At 42.9% G+C, this 23,383-nt stretch overlaps 1 protein-coding gene across 1 annotated transcript in view; it reads left to right on the forward strand.

Annotated features, from left to right (window-relative positions):
* The first annotated feature begins 11,365 nt into the window (after positions 1–11,365).
* LOC132206512 (Golgi-associated RAB2 interactor protein 6-like) overlaps positions 11,366–23,383 on the forward strand; it is a 123,029-nt gene continuing 111,011 nt past the window's right edge. The window contains exon 1 of the mRNA XM_059640701.1: positions 11,366–11,536. The gene's annotated coding sequence lies outside the window, so the exon portion shown is untranslated. The remainder of the gene's footprint in view (positions 11,537–23,383) is intronic.

Genomic DNA, 23,383 nt, shown 5'->3' on the forward strand with positions numbered 1-23,383 from the left:
CCATCACTGCCAGCACCTTTCTCTGAAACTGCAGGAAGTGCTACACCTGTCCCTACACCTCTCATCTCACCTTCATCCAAGGCCCAAAACAAACTTTCCATATCCTACAGGGGTTCACCTGTACATCCTCCAACCTGGTCTACTGTACCTGTTGCTCCCGATGTGGCCTCCTCAACGTCGGTGAGACCAAATGCAGACTCAGGGACCATTTCATGGAGCATCCACACTCTGTACATGATAATCGACAACACCTATCAGCTGCCAACCATTTTAACTCTCCCTCCCACTCCCTTGATGACATGTCCATCCTGGGCCTCCTCCAGTGATACAAGAATGCCACAAGTAAACTGAGGGGAGCAACACCTCATATTCTGCCTTGGGAGCCTACAGCCTGATGGCCTGAACATACATTTCACCAGTTTTAAAATCTTCCCACTCGTGGCCTCATCACACGTCCAACCATCCCTCTCATTCCTGCCTCCTTGACCTGACACAGCCTGTCTATCTTCTTCCCCACCTATTTGCCCCACCCTTCCTACTGACCAATCCCCACTACCCCCTCCCTGCATCCACCTATCACCATCCCACCTACATTCCTCCAGTCCCATCCCTCCTCCATCTATTTATTTCCCAGCTCCCTTCACCCTCCCCAGTTCTGAAGAAGGGTCATGAACTGAAATGTTGGCCTCCCATCCTAATTGCTCACTTCACTTGCATGCGAAGTTTTTGTGTCCTTTGTAATTATATCCAAGCTCCCTTGACCAAAACATTTAAAGGTTTCAAGTTAATATTTAATAGGTCCACTGCCTCAATAGAAAGAGATGACTGTTGGTGGTTTAACCACTCCTTAGGCAAGGGGAAACATTGAGAAGGTGGGGCCATCATGATAATCTCAGCCAGGGCAAGCAGTAAACATATGCTGTTGGTATTACTCTGCATCCACAAACTAGCTGTCTAGCCAACTGAGCCAAATAACCGTCATTGCCATGGTGGAAGTTAACATGAAGGATTTTCCTTCTCGACCTCTCTTCTCACCTGGCTGTGGAGACTCCCACAATGAACCACCATCAGCCACCTTTCTCTAATGAGAGAACTGCCCTAGGTCCAGTAGGATTGTGGTGATCTTACCCCTCCTTTTTTAGAGCTAATTCTGTTAAAATGATGCTAAATACCTGTAAGTTAAAGGAAACAAGGTTAAAAGGGTCGCAAAGTAATTAATTAGTTATATTAAAATGCATAAAGATAGTCAAATGGGCTCGGGGTGGTGGGTGGCGGTAGTGCCTGTACCTTTGAGCCAGGAAGCTTGGGTTCAACTTTCACCTATCTCAGAGGTATGTTACAAAATCCTTGAACAGGTTGATTAAAAATATCTATGAAGTGCAGCCACATGGGCTCTTGTGGTGTAGTGGTAGTGCCTCCACCTCTGAGCCAGGAGGCCTGGGTTCAATTTCCACCTACCCCAAGGTGTGTCTTAACCTCTCTGAGCGTGTTGGTTAGAAAACAAATAATATCAAGAGTATCCAGCTAAGAGGAAGGTTTTAGTGTGTGGTTGGTTGAAATATAATTCTAACTAGCAAATATCTGGACTTTGTCACAAAGCATCTAACTTGTCATGTTCAAAATATTCTGCTTTTACATCCTTAATGTCAAAGCAAATGACTTCTCTTTTTCCAACACTACAGATCACTAGCTATCATGTCACTCACTCACATGACAATATCTGTACCTCTGTGTCCCCTTCACAGCTCACATTTCCATGTAACTTTACAACAGTGAGAAACTCGAATTCCTTATTCTTGGTTTCATTGTCATTAATATGGGTCCCAAACAGCTTAGACTTTGAAAGCCCATTAAATTACAACCTACCAACTTGAGAATGCCCTCTGTTTTCTATTTTGTAAAACAATTTTCCAACCATGCCAATATATCATATCATTACATAACCCCAGCTCTGTGAGCTATTATCTTGTATATCAATATTTGTAACACTTAGTTAAATACCTTTGAAAATCCAAGAATGCTTAACAAAGTTCCATCCTCATGGCCGTAACAACATTGAAAGATTCTGCTTCTGTCACCTTTTCAAGAAGAGTGTTCAAACTGCTCATGATTCTGGAATAGCTGTGTTGTGTGTGCTAATTTCCAATCTACTGAAGCCATTAAGGAATCTGAGATATTTAGAACATTATAACCAAGCCATGAACTATTTCTGCAGCTATCTCTTGTCAAACCCTAGGCTGTGGGTCATTAAGTATTGGGGATTTGTCAGCTTATGATTTAGCAGTGCTCTCACCTTTGAGTCAAAATTTCCTTAAGATTATTCAAAGTCAGTTCAAGAGATCCAAATACATCGTGAGGATTGACATGTCAGAAGAATCACAGAATCCCTGCTCTGTGGAAACAGGCCATTCAACCCATCCAGTCCGTACAGACCATCTGAAGAGCATCCCACCCCCTACCTTATAACCCTGATTTTCCCATGGCCCATTCATCTAACCTGCACATCTTTGGATTGTAGGAGGAAACCAGGCCACCCCAAGAAAACCCACACAGACACAAGAAGAATGTGCAGACTCTATACAGACAGTTGCTCCGAGGGCTGGAATCAAGCCCAAGCCTCTGGTGCTATAAAGCAGTAGTGCTAACCACCAAATACTAAGAATACCGAGAATACTAAGGGAGGTGTTGCAGGTGCTATACCTCAAGACAATACGTTAAATTAAGTTTCCAGCTGCCTTTCAGAATCAATATAAAGATGCCCTGGCACTGTCTGAAGAAGAGCAAGATTTTGTTTGAGTTTAATTAATAATTATCCCTCAGTCAAAATTGCAAAACCAGATCATCTGGTCATTATTTCATTGTTGTTTGTGGGACCTTGCTGTGTGCAAAGTGGCTGCCATATTTCCTACTTTTTAATGGTAACTCAGTTTCAGAAGCACTAAATTTGCAGTAAAACATTTGGGACGTATCAAAATACTCATGTTAAATGTTTACTAAGATGCTCCAATTTCAAGGCTGTTGTGCAAAGAATATCTTCTCCTGATGCACTATGTTGTTTCCAGATCATTACCATTCACCAGCTCACAATCTATCTTCTCATTATTGTCAGATTTAAATAAAAGTTAAATTATAAATGCTTTTTTGGGCAGTGACTTCAGTTAATCCACATATTTCTTATACACAGGTATGATTAGCCATTCTGATATTTTATAGTGAGTATGTGGAGGAGCAAGAAGCACCAGCTTTTTAAAAATTTATGTGAAGCACAGTTGTGAATTGTGTATTTTGCATGTGTGTATTTGTTAGCGTGTATGCGTGCAAATGTGTATAAATGTGGTTGTGTGCATGACTGCATGTCTGTCTAATTGTGTGCATGCATATCTGTGTTTGCATATGTGCATGTCTGTGTCCATGTGTTAGCTTGACTTCTGTAGTGGGAAAAATGTTTGAATCTATCATCAAGGATGAAATAATGAGACATCTCAATAGAAATTGTCCCACTGGGCAGGTGCAGCATGGGTTCATGAAAGGCAAGTCATTTTTAACTAATTTCTTGGAATTCTTTGAGGAATTTATGAGAGTGGTGGACAATGGGGAACCAGTCGATGTGGTGTATCTAGACTTCCAGAAGGCATTAAATATGGTGCCACACAAAGGCTGCTGCATAAGATAAAGATGAGGCTAATATGTTAGCATATGTTAGCATGAATAGAGGATTGGTTAACTAACAGAAAACAAAATGTAGGGATAAATGTGATCAGAGATAATGGGAACTGCAGATGCTGGAGAATCTAAGATAACAAAGTGTGGGGCTGGATGAACACAGCAGGCCAAGCAGCATCTTAGGAGCACAAAAGCTGATGTTTCGGGCCTAGACCCTTTATCTGATGTTATGTAAGGACAAATAAGTGTTTTTCTGGTTGGTGATCAGTGGCTAATGATGTGGCTCAGGGATCAGTGTTGGGACCACAATTGTTTACAATTTACATAGATGATTTGGAATTGGGAACCGAGTGGAGTGGGTCAAAGTTTGCACGTGACTTTAAGATGAGTGGTAGAGTGTGCAGAGGACACTGAAAGTCTGCAGAGGGATTTAGATAGGTTAAGTGAGTGGGCGAGGATCTGGCACATGAAATACAATGCGGGTACAGGTGAGGTCATCAATTTTGGTGGGAATAACAGCAAAATGGACTATTATTTAAATGGTGAAAAAGTGCAGCATTCTGCTGCGCAGAGCGACCGGGATATCCTTGTGCATGAATCACAAAATGTTGGCTTGTAGGTGCAGCAGGTAATTAAAGAAGGAAAATGGAAAATTGTGCTTAATTTCTAGAGGGATGGAGTTTATAAAAAGAAAGACAAGCTGCAGCTGTGTAAGGTACTAGTGTGTCCACACCTGGAGTATTGTGTACAGTTTTGGTCGCCTTTCATGAAAAAGGATGTACTGGCACTGGAGGGGATGCAGAGAAGGTTCATTAGGTTGATTCCAGAGTTGAGAAGTTGGGCTTATGAGGAGAAATTGAGTAGACTGGGACTATATTCATTCAAATTTAGATGAATGAAGGGGGATCTTATAGAAACATATAAAATCATGAAGGGAATAGATAAGATAGAAGCAGGGAGGTTATTTCCACTGCCAGATGAAACCAGAATGCGGGGCATAGCCTCAAAATAAGGGGGAGCAGATTTAGGACTGAGTTGAAGCGGAGCTTCTCCACCCAAAGGGTTGTGAATCTGTGGAATCCCCTACCCAGTGAATCAGCTGGGGCTACCTCATTTAATGTTTTTAAGGCAAAGATAGATTTTTGAACAGTAAAGGAAATTAAAGGTTATGCCGGTGGGCAGGTAAATGAAGCTGAGTCCATGAAAAGTTCATCCATAATCTTATTGAATGGCAGAGCAGGCTCAATGGGCCAGATGGCCTATTCCTGCTCCAATTTCTTATGTGCTTATCTATGTGCATGCATGCTTCTGTGTTTGTGTGTGTGTGTGTTTGTGTAAGCATGCATGTCTGGCTATCTATGTTTGAATATGCATTCGTGTTTATGCGTGTAGGCTTGTCTATGCTTGCATATCTGTCTGCTTGTGTGTGTACATCCATGTCTGTGTGAATACATGCATGCATGTTTATATGTATGTGTGCATGTGTGCATGTATGTACATGTGAATGAATCTATGCATGTGCTTGTAAAAGACAAAATGTTTACTGCTACACTCGCACAAGTATTTTCCTTGCTTAAAGTGTCTAAGTTGCTGGTAAAATCTCTAGTCCAGCACAGAATAAGCTGCTTGATCATATTTTGCAGAAAAGGAGTCCACTTTTAATTTTGATCTTATTTTTCTTTTATTTTGCCATGCAAAGTCTTCTCTTATGTTGCTCATTGTGTCATTGACACATTTTTCCGTAATGGTCTTCTTGCCCTCTGAAAATCTTGCCAAAAGTCAACATGGGTAATTATTGATAGATATAAATCCCCACATCTAGTACTGTACACTTGTGGTATACACAGGCTTACCTAATTCAGTATGGGCTGGATTTCTGGCTTGGGCTCTACTAGTGGTTAGTTCTGAATTATACAATGACCAGAATTTCCCGTTTTCAGTTCTTCCTACCTGACATCCTATCATGAATTCTTAACTCTGCTTTACTTACTGTGGCATGGAAAAGATGTTAAGGTAAGCTTGTGAGCATAAGCCCCACTGCATGCTGTCTCAGAACTCAGAGATCAACTGCTGGTGACAGATATTTACGTGTTTGGGTCCCAACAATGGTCATCAGATCATCTAAAGCACTTCAGCTTAATCCATGACAAGGGATGGTCTTAGCATTTCATATTCTACCCTACATTTATCAACACCTGTGAGGATACAGCTTGCTAAAAGTTGGACTGGAGTACTAATTACAGAATCTTCCCATTTTGCTGAATTTAATTCATTTTCCATTGGTTCTCTCACAGGTATCAATTAAGAAATTTTCATAGTTGATCATCTGGTTTACAACATAGTGGTGTATTTATATGGATACATGCACGCACACTGTCTCTCTCTCTTTGCTGTTCTCTTGCTCTTCATTATCATCTTCTTCCTTTCACTTTATCATTCTATTTTCTCTTTTTGCATTTTCTTCCTCTTTTCTATTCACATTTTGTCACTTTACATACCTTCAGTCTTGCATCCTCTTCTCCCTTGCTTCCTATTTCTATTCTTGAAGCTGTACCAGGTTAATTTACATTGAATGACATCTACTTTGTCTCTTAAAATTTGGAAAGGGCATTGAGTCACCCTTTAGTTTTGAAGACAGTTAATAGCAAATCACCATAATCACAGAGCAAACTATTCACTTAAAAAAACTGTTGAACAATTATAACTTATGATCAGCAATCTCAATTATGAGTACTTGATAAGATTAGGCCAAGATGCCCCATGTCTAGGCCCTCAGTACTCAAGGAGAAAGCATCTAAAACCTGAATTAGATTTACCAACTCATTCCAATTCTGTTGGCTTCAATCACAATTAGGTTCTAGTCTGTTGAATTTGGTGAGGCTGTAGTACAAATATTAAGATCTGTGCATCCTGGTTTATACTGGGGCTATTAAAGTTTTATAAAATGAGGAATAATTTCATCACCTTATCAGTTACACTGTAACTTCCCGCCTATGAAATCTTGTTGCCGAATGCTTGTCACATTCAGGCATTGCTGGTTTCTGTTTCTTAAAGGCCAGGCAGCTGTTCAAACCACTACCAATTGATTCCAGTTTTTACTACATTCAATCTTAGGCTGCCGGTAGTCTCTACTTAAAGCTGCAGCTTATCTTTCATTGTTTGGTGTTTGGTAAGAAAGCTGTCATGGAGTTCTGTGCAAATCACAAATGATCATATAGTTGCTGGTCTTCTCACCTGATATGGTCATCATCAGGGCCAGGTGGAGGGAGGGGGTAAGAGGAGGCATGATTTCTCGCTATCAAAGTGGACAACTTGATTTTCCTCAAATCAGCAGCAAGCAATTGGTGTGGTGGGCCGGGGGAAATGGAAAGAAATTGCCCCAAACTGTGGCAAAAGAGGAAAATGTTATCCTTATGTGAATCTGTCAACATGTGGCATGGTTTTGTTGGGTGTGAGTTTGTTGCTTATTCTTTTTCAGAATACTGTGATGCATGACAATGGTTATAATGGTTTTAATCAGGTGAGAAACAGTATAAGTCTCATTCATGCCTTACAAGGTTGCCTCGCCTGTGAACAAAGATGTTTTGAGTTAAACCCTTGCTTGAGTAACCAGAGTATAATTCGGAATTGGCACTTCAGTGCACCCCTTAGGGAGAGGTGAACCAATTTTTGTTTCTTGACTTTTTGAGGCCCCATCTTCCCCCACAATTATTCCAAGACACTCTCCAAAAAAGATCAGGAGAATTGACCTGGCCAGCATTAATTCCCTGATTCGTTGTTCTAGAAGTAGATGCTTATTATCTCATTGCTGCATGTAGAATCTTTCTGTGTAAAATTTGGCTGTGCAATTCCTACTCCACAAAAGTGACTACACTCAGTTGGCTGTAAAGCACATTGGGATATCCTAAAGTTATAGAGAATGTTATGTATATGAAAATCTATTTATTCCTGCTGTTTGTAGGTGTTGGCATTGTACTTATCAACCACATATTTCCCTAATGTTAGACAGAGAGCACACTCTTAAAATAAATGCTTTGGATGCGAAGCAGTCCAGAATGTATTAAGGATGTGAAAGGTATCACATCAATGCAAGCTTTTATAAAGCAGTTTTGCTCCCAGTCACAAATGAATGAGCAGTCTATGGCATATAACACCTCCATTTGGATATTCAATCTGTCAGCATTGGTATTTGATATCAAGACTCCCACAGCAGCTCAACTCATCTTTACACAGAGCTTAGGCTGACACAAGGATAATGCCCAATTCAGTGATGTTTCAAAAGTGACCCCAGATGTAACTGACAAGAGTTATCATTCTAGAAGTAGGACCTTCATAAGTGAGTTACCTTGCAGTTTGTAAATCTGTAATTGGAACTTGAGGAGAAGACACAGGCCCATTGTACAGTTCACATGCAACAGTTAACCACCTAATGCAATAATTACAATTTGGTCGAGGCATTGGAAAATAGAAAGTAGATCAACTACTGACTGAAAAATGAGTATCAAGAGTCAAAGATCCATATGAAGAGATCTAAATGAAGTGGGGAGCTAGAATGAAATGATTGTTCTGCTCTTTTCTGTTACATTTTGTCATGGATGTCCTCTGAAAGTATAATTCCAAGGGTAACGAAGTGTGGAGCTGAATGAACACAGCAGACTAAGCAGCATCTTAGGAGCACAAAAGCTGACATTTCAGGCTTAGACCCTTCATCAGGGTCTTTCTGATGAAGGGTCTAGGCCCGAAACGTCAGCTTTTGTGCTCCTAAGATGCTGCTTGGCCTGCTGTGTTCAGCCAGCTCCACACTCTGTTATCTCGGATTGTCAAGCATCTGCAGTTCCTATTATCTCTGATACAATTCCAAGGGTACCCAGTTATATTCAGTTGGACACTTTCAGTGAGAATCCAGATTTGGCATGTTAATTGTTTCTCCAAGCATATTGCTATTGCCATCAAACATCCACAATCATGCCTTCTCTGTTCGGGCATACTGGGTAATGCTGATTGCCAATGAAAAGGAAATGCTAAGGTCAATTGCAGAGGGGGAAAGTTTACTTTGTTATGCTCCCTCTTTATAATTATTCCTTTCTCCACTCAAAGGACAGGTTGGTGAAACTCCTTCCCAGGCTATATCAATGTCACTGTGTACCTACCAATTGGGACAGAATGTAAGTAAGTATGGAACAAGCCAATTTAACCTGTTTGTTTCAACAAACCAAGCACACATTGCATTTTGTAGTGACATCAAAGCATTTAATCTCTACAAAAGAAGCCAACAACAGAGAGCAGTGTTAGGAGTAGAAGGCTGTCAAATGTCGCCATGACCTGGAAAACAGTTGAATAAAAAGAACCTGATGTCAAACAGTGCCACTTAATTTATTCAAACTAAATTTCCTATGTTGCATCAATGGCATATGCATTATTTAATTTAAAGTGCTGTACTTATCCTATTATCTGCACATTTTATATTATCAGATATTTGTAGAATGCTAATATAAATTAATGTAAGAATGTAAGCATATTTAAGTTTAGAAAGGACATTTGGTCTAACCATTCCATCTAACATATTCACTCCAATATGACCATTTTCTCATTACATGTATCAACCTCTGTTCTGTTCAGAAATACATCTTATCAATATATGATCCAGTTACACAATCTCTTCAAATAGCCCTAAGTGACAATTTATTCTATGCAGTTCTTACTCTTTGAGTGCCACCTGAATTTCTATGTTTTTCTAATAATTATCTTCAGTTCCTTGGCTTGTGAATCTTCATGATGAGAAACTGTATTGCTGAATGCAGGTCAGGATTGTTTTCCAAAACTTTAAGAACATTCATTGAGGGCAACTCATGTTTAACATTCAAAAATCCACATTTAAACTTTTTAATCCATTCAATGTACCCACTATTCTATGAAAGCTAAGTTCAAGACCACAAGATACTGGATATGAACTGCTGATTTGATAGCCCCGTCTCCTGAAAGCTTGGCTATGAAAGTGAGGTGTTCAGTTTCCAACATCAACTCCAACCTTCCCTGTTGGATACAAGCAGACCAGTCACCAGCTTAAAAGGAAGGGCAATGCAACATGCTCAGTGAAGTTATTCATTTGTACATTCCCTTTTCATTGCTGCAGATGAACAATCCAGTGGAGCTCAAGTGTATGACTGTGGCATCCCAGCTTTTCCGTCATGGACAACAATATAGATACATAAGCACCCCTCTGATTGGAGAGGGCAGGGATTGCTGTTGGAAAATTTCAGAGGTGCACTAAACTACATGTTTCTCTATCAATAATATGTTTCCCATAACTGTAAGCTTTTGGTTGTGAGGTTAGAATATAAATATAGAGTGGATAGTCATGCCTTTCTTTCATGGTTACATTTGGGTCTGGCTGAGCTTGGAGAGAGATTATGTAGTGTCCGCTGGTGCATTTAAGGTCCCTCACAATTGGTGGACACCACAGGGACTGGGATGCATGATCACCCCTCAATCCGAAGCTTTTATCTAAAACTTTGGACGTTTCCTTTGTTTCTTTAGACCTTTGCTGCAGTTCCCCTTAGAGGCTATCAGTTTTAATTTGGTTAACTGCCTTATTTGGTTAAAACAGCAACGTGCAAAACTACCCTGGACAGCAGTTGAAATTCCTCTACTATTTTAACATTTAACATATTGTTTTTTTTTAAATTGACATGTTTTCACTATATATATTTGTATCAAATTCCTGTGTTAGATCTTGTGATATATCCATTATTCACTGAATATGATCACTCAAATGTATCAATCGGGGCTTCAAAATATCAAGGAAACTACTTTGATCTCCCCGAGGGTGGAGGTTGAGCGAGAGATGGGGGCTCCTGGTTTGGGAGTATGCTGTCATTGAATAAATTGCAGATGGTTCACAAACCTTGTCCTTCCACTGGATGTCTGTATAGCTTTTAAACAACTGTGCTGAGCACTTAGGAAAAGTTCCTGAAATAGCATGATACTGCACCAACAGTGAAGACAAAGCTCGGAGATCATGCCAGCCTAGAACAAAACAGAAAGAAAATACGTGATCCCTGAGCTAGCTGTGCTAATTTTGCAGCTGCCTGAGACATAAGGTATGTGAAAATAAAACCGACAAAATTTACAAGTGAGACTGGTGTAGAAACAGCTAGTTGGAACACTATCTATCCAGGTCAAAACAAAGTGACAGTGACTGAGTGTTTAAGGAGGCTTGCGGGGACCTGGGAGATGCCAAATTTCCGGCGTCTCTACGGTCAGGAGAAAAGAGAGGGAGAGGAAAAAGAAATGCCAGTCTGAAAAATCCATTGAACTGGCATCCGTCGGGTATGCCGAAAGACTTGGATTTGAGGGCTGAACCGTTTTGCAGAGACAGTGAAAGGAGAACCAGCCAGTGCATGGAGCTGTCCATGGTTCTGAAATTTACCGTGCTCCACACCTTGTTATCTCAGACTCCAGCATCGGCAGTTCCTACTATCTCAGAGAACTTTGTACTTGGGGACTGACATGTTCCGGCCCCTTCTCTGCTTAAAAAAAAGGGAATTAAAAAATAAGCTCATTGATGTAGAGCACTGAGTGTTAGTCGTGACTGCCCCGGGGTTGCGTCATGCACACAGAGACGGAGGTTCCCACTGAAATCGTGACTATGAAATGGAGGAGCGAGGTGGGGGGGAGGGGTTGTTATGCTGTGTGTGCATGTGGATGTGTATGTGTATGTGTGTGTGTGTATGTCTGTAGAGCGGCTCACTGCTAGCAATTAGTCTGTCAGACACCGGGCTGCTGGCTCTGTGTATTTGTCGGCACTAACGGTGAAATCCCACTCACTCCAACCCAGAAGAAAAGACGACGTCCAGCGGAAAGCAACAACAAGGTACAGGTTTTATTTTTAGCTCTGTCATCTGTTTAATTTATTTTTTTTCTCCTCTCTCTCCCCCAATGCCAAAGCTTTCTAGCGCGAGTTAGTCGAGACTGTCATATCTTAGGCAACAGGCTCGGAGAAAGTTAAGGACTAGGATGATGTAAATAGTTGCCCACCTCGGCAACACCGATTTATTTACTCATTACTTCCAACAGCGAAACAGACTCTGTGGACCGGGGATAGACGCCGCTTGCGAAGCCAATACAGTCTAACGGGTAATACGGACGATATCGCCGCGGTTTCCTAGACTAAAGCCGGCCAAACGGAGCACTCGCTGGGCAGGAGTTTAGCTTCTCTTCAAATGCCGAACCCCTTCCTCCCAACCACCCACCCTCACCTCGCTCAGTCTCTCACCCTCCTCCGTCTAAGATGTCTATTTGATCTTGTTTTGCTTTCCGATTTTTGACCAGCTTGAGAATTGACCTCTTTGAAGGAGAAGGCGGAGAGGGAAATATTGTCCGCGCTTGTGAAATGCGCTGCATGTTCTACGCTTGTCGGGAGGTCGATCCTATGTCGAACAGATTCAGGGATTGTCAGTAATTTTAAAATAAAACGGAACTGATTGATCTTCGGGTTAAGTTGAGCTTGAGCAATGTGCGAGGAAGGGGGACTTGCTAGAAATGTTTAAATCTCACACTTTTAATCTTTTATTTGTGTAGTAAAGGGCTGCGAGACAATTACATTTCCAAAATTCTTCAGAATAGACCCTTTTTTAAATGTCAATAACGCTTGCTGGTGTATTAGAGACGCCAATAGTACATTAGGTTTGTTTACTTGATTTTTTGTGCGAGAAGGGGGCGTGATTCTTAGTCGCACAATCTCTACCCTTTCTCATCAATCCTTTCTCCTTTATTTTCCCAAAACTACATCCTCCTGGAGCTTCAACGCTGTAGAGTGGAGATAAGGTAGAGGTCCTGCTTTTTATTTTCATTTAAAACTTATTGACATCCCCGCCCGTCAGTTTGGCCAAACTGGAGTGTGAGGGTGGAGGTGAGGGTCGACGAATGAGTGTCAGAGGGTTTGGGGGCGGTAGCGAGTTGAGAGAGGGTGGAATACACTCCAACTGTTAGAAGTAAATCAGTCAGCCGTCACTGTTGGCATAAACGCAGGCAAATCTTAACACATCCTACAGTCCGATTTAGCGCAAGAACAGCTCTGTCTTCAACCTCTGATTCAGCCACATTATACACTTGCAGTCTTCAGTCCTTACACAGATATGGGAAAAGCCCTCATGTCTAAAATTAATAAAGCACCTGTATGTCCAGTGCTGTGAGTGGGGATCTGTCTAAGTGCCGTGAGTATTAACCTCAGGTGAGATGCTCTCTGCGGTTGAACGGTTCTCTGAGGGACTGCGGCCAAATAAATTCTCGGTGAGGGGGGTTGAGTGGAACATCAGCGCGAAGCAGCATAGCAAGGGCATCGGAGAAGAGACACAAAAAGCAAGGAATAGAACTAATATATCTGGTTTTGGAGGGCGATACTTATCAGAAGCACATTGGCTTACTTGGAAGACCAAGATTCGCTCAGAAACTCGCGTCTATCCATCAGTTTCTGTAGCAACCTCGAATGTATCCATGCTCCCTTTCCTAAGTACCCTGTTCCCAATGGTGAAACATTGGACTTCCCATAGCAACAAGGCCAGGCTGGGCTGCCAGCCGAGTCAATAGGACCACGTTTGAAATTCCAGAACTTATGGTGGGGAACAAGTTCACTGGGAATTCGGTGTTCTTTTTAATTCCAGAGCTCGTCTAAAGTCCTTGTCCTGAATCTCAGTTCCCTTTGGGAACAGGTAGCTATCCAAATGCATGAATGCCCCCTTCCTCCATTGTCCTCAGCTCCCACATTTCCATGAGGTTGTTGTTTGTGGCGGAACAGGTTAAAAGGGACATCCTACCACCCCCACACGAAGGAAGAAACGACAGACACATGTCTCACTCCTCTGTAAATACCGGGTGCCTGTAGGCGCACTGAAGGTAAACATATAGGCTTGTGCGTTATTCTGTAGTCAGTTGGGGCTCGGAGAGTGAGTGGGAGGGTGGGGAAATAGATTAATCAAGAGTCCTTTCAGTGAATAGGTGCAGAAGAACGGCTGCACCTCCCCTAACCGAATCCTTAATTAGTTTGCAAAACATCATCATTACTGAAATGTCAAACTGCAGGACAATTCACAATTATGTTCATATAATCAACCTGATCAGAGATACTATGACATACCTCTGAAGCAGGTGGGACTTGAATATGGGCCTCCCGGCTCAGTGATAGGGACATTACCACTGCATCACAAGACCCCTTGCTTACATGGTTCCAGTTGGAATCTCAAAGCCAGCATCCTAGGCGGCAGCAATTGGAAACCATTGCTGTTCTTTCTGCGGCATACAAACCAAAGGGAGGCATCTGAAATAATCAGTGAGAATAGGGTTTGTTTGAGGTTGAGGTTAATGGCGTGAAGTGAGGAGATTGTTGTGTAGAAGCTGAAGCGCAGGGGATCACACAAAATAAAACTCTCCCCAATCAGCTTGTCACCGTCCAATTGGCTCAATCCCTTCCCTCCATCCAATTCTACCCTCTTTCTCAGCAAGTTGTTCCTTGTCAAGCCTTCCCTCAATTCCCTCTTGAAAATCACGTTTAAATCTATTTTCACGGCCCTGTCATACAACGCACTCACAACACGTTTTGCAGTGAGAATAGAAAAGAATGGTTTTAGCTTTTTTTGGCAGTTATCTCACGTCTATCTCCACTGATTATCGTCCCTTCAGCATAACAGATTGTCACTATTTCCAAAGCCCATTTTTAAAAAACATCTCCATTAAGTCCCACTATGATCTTCCTGCTTTCAGAAAGGAAGAATAGCCCAGTTTCTTAAACATATAAGCGAAGGCCCTCTTCCTTGATCCTTCTCGAAGGCTTCAGCATCTCCCTCCCCATCCCACTATGTATGGGTGACTAGAATTGGACCCAATTCTCCATTTTAGCAGCTGTCCCCCAAAGAGAAAAGATTCTGAGAAACAGAAGGGAGGGAAGAGTGGAATATCAACGTTTGGCAGAAGGGACAGTGGCAGGCTTGGTGGACGAGATTTGTCAAACTGTTCTCATTAAAAATGAGGTGGGTGAAAAAAACCTCGGGAGATAAAAATTGACTTGGTTTGGATTCGAGAACAGTGTAGGTGTGGGGTATAAAATGGTTGGGAGAGGCTGGAGTGTGGAAGGGATGAAGGTGGGCTCATTGGAAGATTGGTGCAAAACAGATAAATAAATAGGAAATCCATTTTCTACGTTAGCAGGCGTTGAAAGTCTGAAGTCACCTTAAGGACGACAGAAGACAGATTTTTAGGGCAGAATAACTATGCAAGTTACCGCAATGAAGGACCAGCACACAGGGGCTTGAGAAGTCAATATCAGTGCAAAAGAAGGATTGATGGTCGGTGTTTGGAACAGATGACTGAATGTTGGGGGGTGCTGTTTAGAAAGGAGGTGGAGATTTTCTAAGTGGGGGTGTGAAGGCTGAGGAGAGCTTTAGGCGACAAATTGACAGAGGTTGGGGGAGGAGGATTGGTTAAGAGTAAATGATGTGAGAGCCTGGGAAGCAGCGTGAGGGTTTGCAAAGGGTGTATGCCTCAGAAGGTTGAGGTTTGCAAAGAGTGAATGCGAGAGGCTGAGCTTCTCAAAGGGCGCAGGCGATAGGCTGGGAAACTAACGTGCTCTGACGCTGGGGCTGAGTCTGCCCATGCGCACGCTTTGCTATTTATTCACTGGCTCAGGTTGGAGGTTAGAGTCTTTTTTTACGTAGATACGACCAGACTGCGAGAGTGAGCGGAGCAGCGAGAGGGAGGGAGAGAAAGAGAAGGGGGTGGGGGAAGGAGAACTCTGAGGCGAATGTAGCTCTCTGCAGGGCAGGGCGAGCTGAATAGATGTGCTTCCTTCATCTGAATCAGGGGATGGGTAGTGATCTGGAGAGGGACAGGGTCCAAACTATCCCCCACCTCCAAGTCCAACCCCCTCCCCCGGTGAAGAGCGGGGAGAACGAAGGAGGTCCTGAGGTGGTTGGAAAAAGGAGGCTCCTTCCCAGCTAATACCGGAGGAGGCTCAGAGGATGAAACCATGGAGAAGGTGCAAGCCACCCGGCAACCGAAGGAAGAGACAGACCAACGTCCCCCTCGAATCTTTTTGCGGTCTGGGCTTTCTGTTTCTGTCCAAATCTGGTCGGAAAGCCCTTACCACAAAAAGCGTTTGAGGGTGGGCACTGACATCGCTGGAGACTATTCCTCTACCACCACTACCTCTTTTAACTCCCCCCCCCCTCCATCCTCCAAGCTCCGGGCTCTCACCCGCTCCTCTATTATCTCATGAATGAATTCAAACAGAATACCTCCAAAATCATTCAGTTTAGACATGGATTGAGGCAATGGGGGGGTGGCGGTTGGGTTGAAGAATTTGTGGAAGGGGGAAATACGTGTGAGATGGTCTCTAATAACCTGTGAAGCCCCCTCCTCTCCACCCCACTGCTCCAAAACAACACCTTGTTAAAAACACACACACACACACACACACACACACACACACACAGGTCCCTCCCTGATAAGATCACACGCTGACTTCTATCTAGACTCCACGCAGATTGAGTTGATCTTAGCAGGGACTAAACTGTGGGCAGGAGATGATGTGCTGAAGGCAAGGGGAGGGTTATAAACAGCTGGAGAGGCATAGCATTTCGCCTACAACCTCCCCTCTCCTCAAGCAAGGAACCGGCGTTGGCCTGCTTAATTGCTGCTTAGCAAACTACTTGCAGTATTTTTAAAAAAGGAAATGTCCGCAATTGACTGCACCCGTCTCCCCTCCAGCTTATCCCCACCACCTCCCACCCTACCATCCTTTTTAAGCCCCTCCAAGTTGTCAGGAACAGTATTCAACAAAAAACAGCTGTCCGTCAGCGCGTCTGCTCATCCCCTTGAATTTCACTAAACTGGACAGCAGCAAAATAGACTGCAAAATAGCTCAGAGGGGCAATCAGACGAGTGTAAAGCTTTATTTATTTATTGCATGATCACAATTGGGACAGCAATTCACTAGATTTTAATCAGGCGGCCAAAGGCGCTAGCCCCCATCTGAAAACAGCCTGGATATTTGTCCAAAAACCGTACCTTTGCACAGAGACATATAAAATTTCTCTCTTTCTCTCTCGCAGACACACGCACACAAGCAGACATATACACAGAGACACACACTTTCTCTCTCACACACACATAAACACAGATGCACACACAGTGTGTCACACACATAAGCGCAAACAGACGCACAGACGCACAAAAGTATGCACTTTCGCGCACATATAAGCATAGACCCACGTATACACACTCTCACATACACATAAGCACACACACACATTCTCTCTCAAGCACACAGAAGCACACACACACACACACACACACACACACAAACACACACACACAGAGACAAATGTACTCACACATACAATAAAAAAACAGACACACACTCCAATGCGCAGTTCCAATTGCGAGATGTGGATACCCCAATTGAGCTCAACAATTTGAATCCTTCACTAGTTTCATCGCAGAATGTTTTCATCAGAGCAAAACATTTTAAAATAACACAAAAACCTGACATTTAAACCATGTTACATTTCGCAAAGGCCTGCGTGTACTCTTTCGACAGATAACTACTTCTGAACAACCAGTCTTGCCCCGTCTGCGTCAAAGCGGAGAGCAAAAGAAAAACAGTCTTCTTAGTAAATTCACGACACATTTGTTTGTGGTTGCAGCATCTTCTGTGATTAAAAAAAAACATTAAAATATACTTTATATCTATTTTGCATTGGAGAACGAGCTGGAAAACTTCATACCCCCAATTTTGTTTCAATCTCTCCCTTTTGAAGAGCATGTGTAGTTTGTAAAATGTAATTTTCTTTCTCCAAGGTATTTCAGATCAAATTTACATCTTAGATACACGTGTACTGTTTATTACAGCAAACCTAACACAGATATAAATCCTGCTTTTCAAATTAGTTCAAGTTTATTTGGACCACATTCTAATCTCATAAGAGGTGTGTAGAGTGTGCGATCTACATCAAATAGTGTAACTTGGTTCGGCGTCACGCTGTTAACTTAAAAACTGATCTTTAAAAATCACCTTTAAGCAGAAGAAACATAAATGAATACCACTGAATTTTTCTCAAGACCAAATAGACACAAGACTTTTCTGAAAAAAAATTCAGCTTGTTGGTATTTGCTTTGATTCAGGAATAATGAAAATAATCTGTCAGAACCCTACTCTACTCTCTCTCCCTCGCTCTGCAAGCATTTTCCCATGTCTACCCCATGTCAAGTCTCTCCATGCCCATTCCTGACTGTGTCCATGTACCTTTCCTCGGACTGTCGCTAACTGTCTCCCCGCACTTCAGCCTACATTCTGCCTTTATTTCGTCTTGTCCTTTCCAATTCTCCCTTGAGGGCTGTGTCTGTGTCTCTACTTCTGTGGTTCCCTGTCTCTGCCCCTCTGTTTCCCTGCCTTGTTTTTCATTCTCACCTTACAAGATTGATATCAGTATGGAAGGGAATAAAATGGCGCAGGAATGGTTTCCCCACCGACCATCGGGGAAGGTTGGGGGTGTGGGGATCTGTTGTGGGGTGATGGTGCGGATTGGTGGCGCACTGATTTCAGGACAGAAGCGTCTTTATAAGCGAGCGGCTGTTTGTAAGTGAACAGGCATTTGTCAGTGCACCAGCCCATTGTGTGACGGGGCTAGTGTGTGTCTCTGAGATCTTGTTGGTGTGAGCTCTGTGTTAACGTGTGTGCTACAAGTGTGTGTCCTTTACACACCGTGGAGCTCGGTGCTGTGCTTTGAGTTGTTTTGGGATCTCCAGTTTATCTGGTATTCCACTCTTACCAGCTGGTGCCAATGTCTCTGTTTTGCAAGTGTGACTAGACACTATTGCCGTGGGCGAGTTACTCTGCACCGTGCACGAGTATTTTAGTGTGTTCTTGTGCATCACCGTGTACAAGTGTGAACTTTGGAATGCGCTGGGTTTTATATGCTTCTGCCTGCTATTTTATTATATAAAAACCAAAAGAGCTGCGGATGCTGTAAATTAGGAACAAAAACAATGTTGCTGGAAAAGGTCAGCAGGTCTGAGCTTCCTCACGGAGGAAGGTCACCGGGCCCGAAACGTGAACTCTGTTTTCTCCTTCACAGATGCTGCCAGACCTGCTGAGCTTTTCCAGCAACTTTGTTTTTATGCTATTTTATTATTGTGTGCTGATGTGTTACTGAGTATTTTCGGATTGGCTTTGGCGTTACATGTTACTGCTTGGGATGTGAACATGAGTGTTTGGGTTTTCAATGCTCTTAAAGTGTTTTAGCCCGGCTGACTACTTAACCAATGTGTTCTGGCTGGACTAGACGGGTGTAGGTGAACTGACAGTTGTCACTGTGTTTAGATATGAGCGCAGTGGCCTCAGATTATTGTCTAGATAGCTCTGCTTTCTTGTTCGTGTGTATGTGTGTGTGTGTGTGTGTGTGTGTGTGTGTGTTAATGTGTTTACTTTTGTGAATTATTGTGAATAAGTGCATCTGCACGGCATGAGTAAGCACATGAATGTGACTGATTGTAAACTTATGCTTGGCTGTGTAAGCGCCCCAGTGATCGGATGATCTGGGGCAAAAGTGGATGTGGACATGCCAAAGAGTACCTGTGTGTTAGTGTAAGATCCTGTAATCATTTGAACAACCCCCAAGTTCACCTATGCAGCAATATTGACTCTCCCTCTCTCAATCTATCGAATTCCCAATGTTATTTTTCAGCAGCATTTTAATGTTCCTCTGGTCTCTCAACGTCCCTCTGCACTATCGCTCTGTACGCTTCCCATTAGACAAGACAATATACCTATTCAATAGCGATGTAAGTGTTGGCGCATTTTAGGAGACAACTGGAAAGAAGTGGAGACAGAAAAAGAGGAATTAAAACTCCCTTATAATTAACAGCAGATATTGTTTAAGCAAAGTTGCTGACTCCAACTGTTGATTGCAGACTCTCGCCCTTGACATGTCTGACTCCCAGTAAATCAAGTAAAATAGGACATGCCTAGATAACAAAGATATTTCGATACGTCAGACGGGCATCCCTTTCTTAAAATTAAGACTGCAGCCCAACGTCGTCTTAATTCGAATCGAAGGCAGATTCTGGGCAAATTTGCGCAAAAAGAGTGCAACAATGTGGCAGAAAGTTACGGGAAGCTGTTATTCCATAATGGGTTTCGGTAAGACATGCGAAGATAATGATTTCTTGCAGGGAACATGATAAGAAACGAAACAGCAGGAAAGCGAAGGAAACCAGAAGGGCAGGGCAAAATGGAAGAAAAGCAGGAGAGAAAGAGGGGACTGGAGGCAAGGCAATTGAGAAGGTGTTGTTACAAGGGATCAGTGTTGGGAAGGGAGAGAGCTGGAAATAATTACATTTTGATTCTTGTGCAAGGTTTGTTCCTCTCAAAATCCACCCGGACAGAACTGTTGCGACGATTTGCTCTCCCCGGGACCCAGCAACGAAATTCGTTGAGTAACGCAGGCCTGACGTTGGAAAGCTGCGGTCACCGATTCAGTCTGTTGTGAGGATGAAATTCCTCGGCCAGAAAGCACGCAAGTTGTGAGCACCGTCAGTAAACTTAACTGACACTCAGCATTCTCCGTCCGGAAAAACGTAGAGACAGCGAAGGTGAATGGAAGGGAGAGGCGACTAATTCTATCCATGAAGTAAAAGTTCGGTAACCTCTTGGGTAAAATTCAAGGGATTCCGCTGACGCCAGCATGATAGCCTCCTGTCCAACGACGCCGCAAGGTTTAGACACCTTGAATGAACTCAGAAACTTGACAAATCGGACGCGAGTACCCTTCGCTTGATTTGTGACTAATCTTTAAGTTTCCTTAATTATCAACAGTCCTCCCGGAAAAGTAAATATTTTAAAGAAGGCCACTTTATTTTCCGCAAAAATAAAAGCAAAATCACAGAACTGTCACGGTGGCATTCGGCCCACGAGTTCAACAGCATCATTGGTCCCTGTCAATCTCCTGCTTTCCCCCACACCCTGGTATACGATTTCTATCCCAATAATCATCCAATGTCCTTTCGATGCCTCTTTTGAAACTGTCTCCAGGCAGTATATTCCAACCTCTCGTGTGAAGTTCCTTTCTCTTTCCTTTGCATATCACTTTAAAACGGTACCCTTTGATTCTTAGATATTAGGACCTGCCCATGGTGCAGACCCTGAGATAACAAGGTGTAGAGCTGGATGAACACAGCAGGCCAAGCAGCATCAGAGGAGCAGGAAGGCTGACGTTTCGCGGCAGGACTCTGCTTCAGAAAAAGCTTAAAATCTTCTGAAGAAGGGTCCAGTCCCGAAACGTCAGTTTTCCTGCTCCTCTGATGTTGCTTGGCCTGTCGTGTTCATCCAGCTCTACACCCCGTTAGTCCTTTGGTTCTTGTTCATTTTAGCAACAAGAACAGTTTGTATCTCTCTACTCGGTCCAGCCCTTTTCCCCAGACTTTTGTCGTCGTTGTTCTTGTTCAACTTTTCCATTGAAAACCAAAGTCTTCCTCAACTTGATATGGAACAGTTGGCTGGAAAAGTTTCCCAGCTTTGAATACAGAGGGAAAGTATTTTCTGAAAGGATGGTTTGAACTGCCAGAGAAAGTCATGGATGTAGATACAGTTAAAACATTTAAAAGACATTTCGATAAGTTTATGAATAGGAAAGGTTTAGAGGGATATGGGCCAAGCACAGGCAGATGGGACTGGTTTAGTTTGGGAAATTCAGCATGGACTGATTGGACCAAAGGGTTTGTTTCCATAGACTCTATGCCAATGTATATAGCTTGCCCCTGGAGGGCTTCCAGCACAGAACGTCCTGGGGTTTCCAGCATAGAAACTGATGCAAATGTTTCTCTTCCACAAGATTCTTCTCCCAAAGTTTACTGCATCTCATGCTGTCTGTATGTTCCTTTTTAGTTAGTTTCCTCATTTTGTTTTGTCTTGACACCAGGTATGGGGATAACCAGTAAGGCCAATATTTAGTGACCGTTCCTAATTGCACTGGAGAAGATGGTGGTGAGCTGTCTTCTTGAACTGCTGCAGTCCATGTGGTGCGTGTCCACCTAAAGTGCTGTTAGAGATGGAGTTCCAGGGTTTTAACATGAATTAGATTTCTGATTGATCACTCCTTGTGGGGGCAAATTCCACTTTCTCATCATTCTCTCAGAAAACTTGTTTCACTTATTAGGCTCTGCCTTCTACATTTGGTCCTCAGTTTTGAGCAAAGATGGGATATGGAGCATTGCACCACAGCAATGAGTCATCCATTTTAATAAATTCAGCAGCTGAGAGGAAGGCCATTTGATCCATTGCATCTGTGCAAGCCCTTTAAAGAGCAATTCATTAGGCCCATCCCTTACACTTGTTCACACAATGCAATAGATACACTTCCCCATTCAACCATTTGCCTTCTGATAGTGACTGTGGCTGAAATTTTAATTTTATTAATTATGCACAATAAAAGCTGGACCCCTGTGAATTAGCTACCACAATCCACCCAAGCAGAGGATTCTGATTCTGGAGCACTCTAACTTATAATCTGAATTTTATCTTCTGATCTGTGTAACTATTTTACAAGAATCATAGTGTAGAAGTATGCCATTCAGCCCATCATGTCTATACTGGATTTCCAAACAGCAGGCTTGGATGGCTGATTTGCAATGCAGAATAATACCACCAGCACAGATTCAACTGCACCAGCTAAAGGTACCATGAAGAATTCTCCTTGTCAATCTGAGGTGTGGTGACCCTCAGGTTAAACTACCACCAGTTGTCTGTTTCCCTCAAATGACAGAACAGCCCTGCGGTCGGGGAGGACTATTGTGATTTTACTCTCTACCTCTTTGCCCCACCAGCCTGCATGTTTTTATTTTCTTTTTGATGATGAATTTTTAATCCAAACCCCTCTTGAAAATCTCGATTCATCGTACCTCCACTGCACACTCAGACAGTGCATACCTGACCCTAAGCACTCAACGTGTGAAAAGGCTTCTCCTCCTCTCTCCTCTGTTTCTTTTGCCAATTACCTACAAACTGTTTCCTCTCATTATCAATCTTTCAACCATTTTCTCTATCTACTCTGTCCAGACCCCTTACAATCTTGAAGAGCTTTACTGGAATTCGTCTCAACTTTCTGTTCTCCAAGGAAAATGGTCCTAATTTCCCCAAACTATCTATGTGGTGATGCAATTTTAGATGGTCAAATTCTTTAATTTTGCAGCTTTTATGAACATAAGAAGTAAATTAGTAACTGAAATGGACTATTGGAATCACAGAATCCCTTCAGTGTGGAAGCAGGCCATTCAGCCCATCAAGTCCGTACTGACCCTCAGAAGAGCATCCCACCGTCCCACTTCCCTATCATGTCTCTGTAACCCTGCATTACACAAGGCTAACCACCTAGCCTGCACATCCCTGTACACTACGGGCAATTTAGCGTAGCCAATCCACCTGACGTCTACGTCTTTGTACTGTAGGAGGCAACTGTAACTCCCAGTGGAAATCCACTCAGACAATGCATGAATGTGCAAACTCTGTAGAGACGGTTGCCCGAGGGTGGAATCAAACCTAGGCCCCTGACACTGTGAGGCAGTAATGCTAACCACTGTGCCGCCCTCAAGCTCTCAAACCTACAATTTACACCAATCCTCCACCCTCCAAACTACACGTCCTAAATAGATTGTCTATTGTTGGGTTACAATT

This window comes from Stegostoma tigrinum, chromosome 38 (genome assembly GCF_030684315.1).
Source record: "Stegostoma tigrinum isolate sSteTig4 chromosome 38, sSteTig4.hap1, whole genome shotgun sequence".
Classification (NCBI taxonomy): Eukaryota; Metazoa; Chordata; class Chondrichthyes; order Orectolobiformes; family Stegostomatidae; genus Stegostoma; species Stegostoma tigrinum.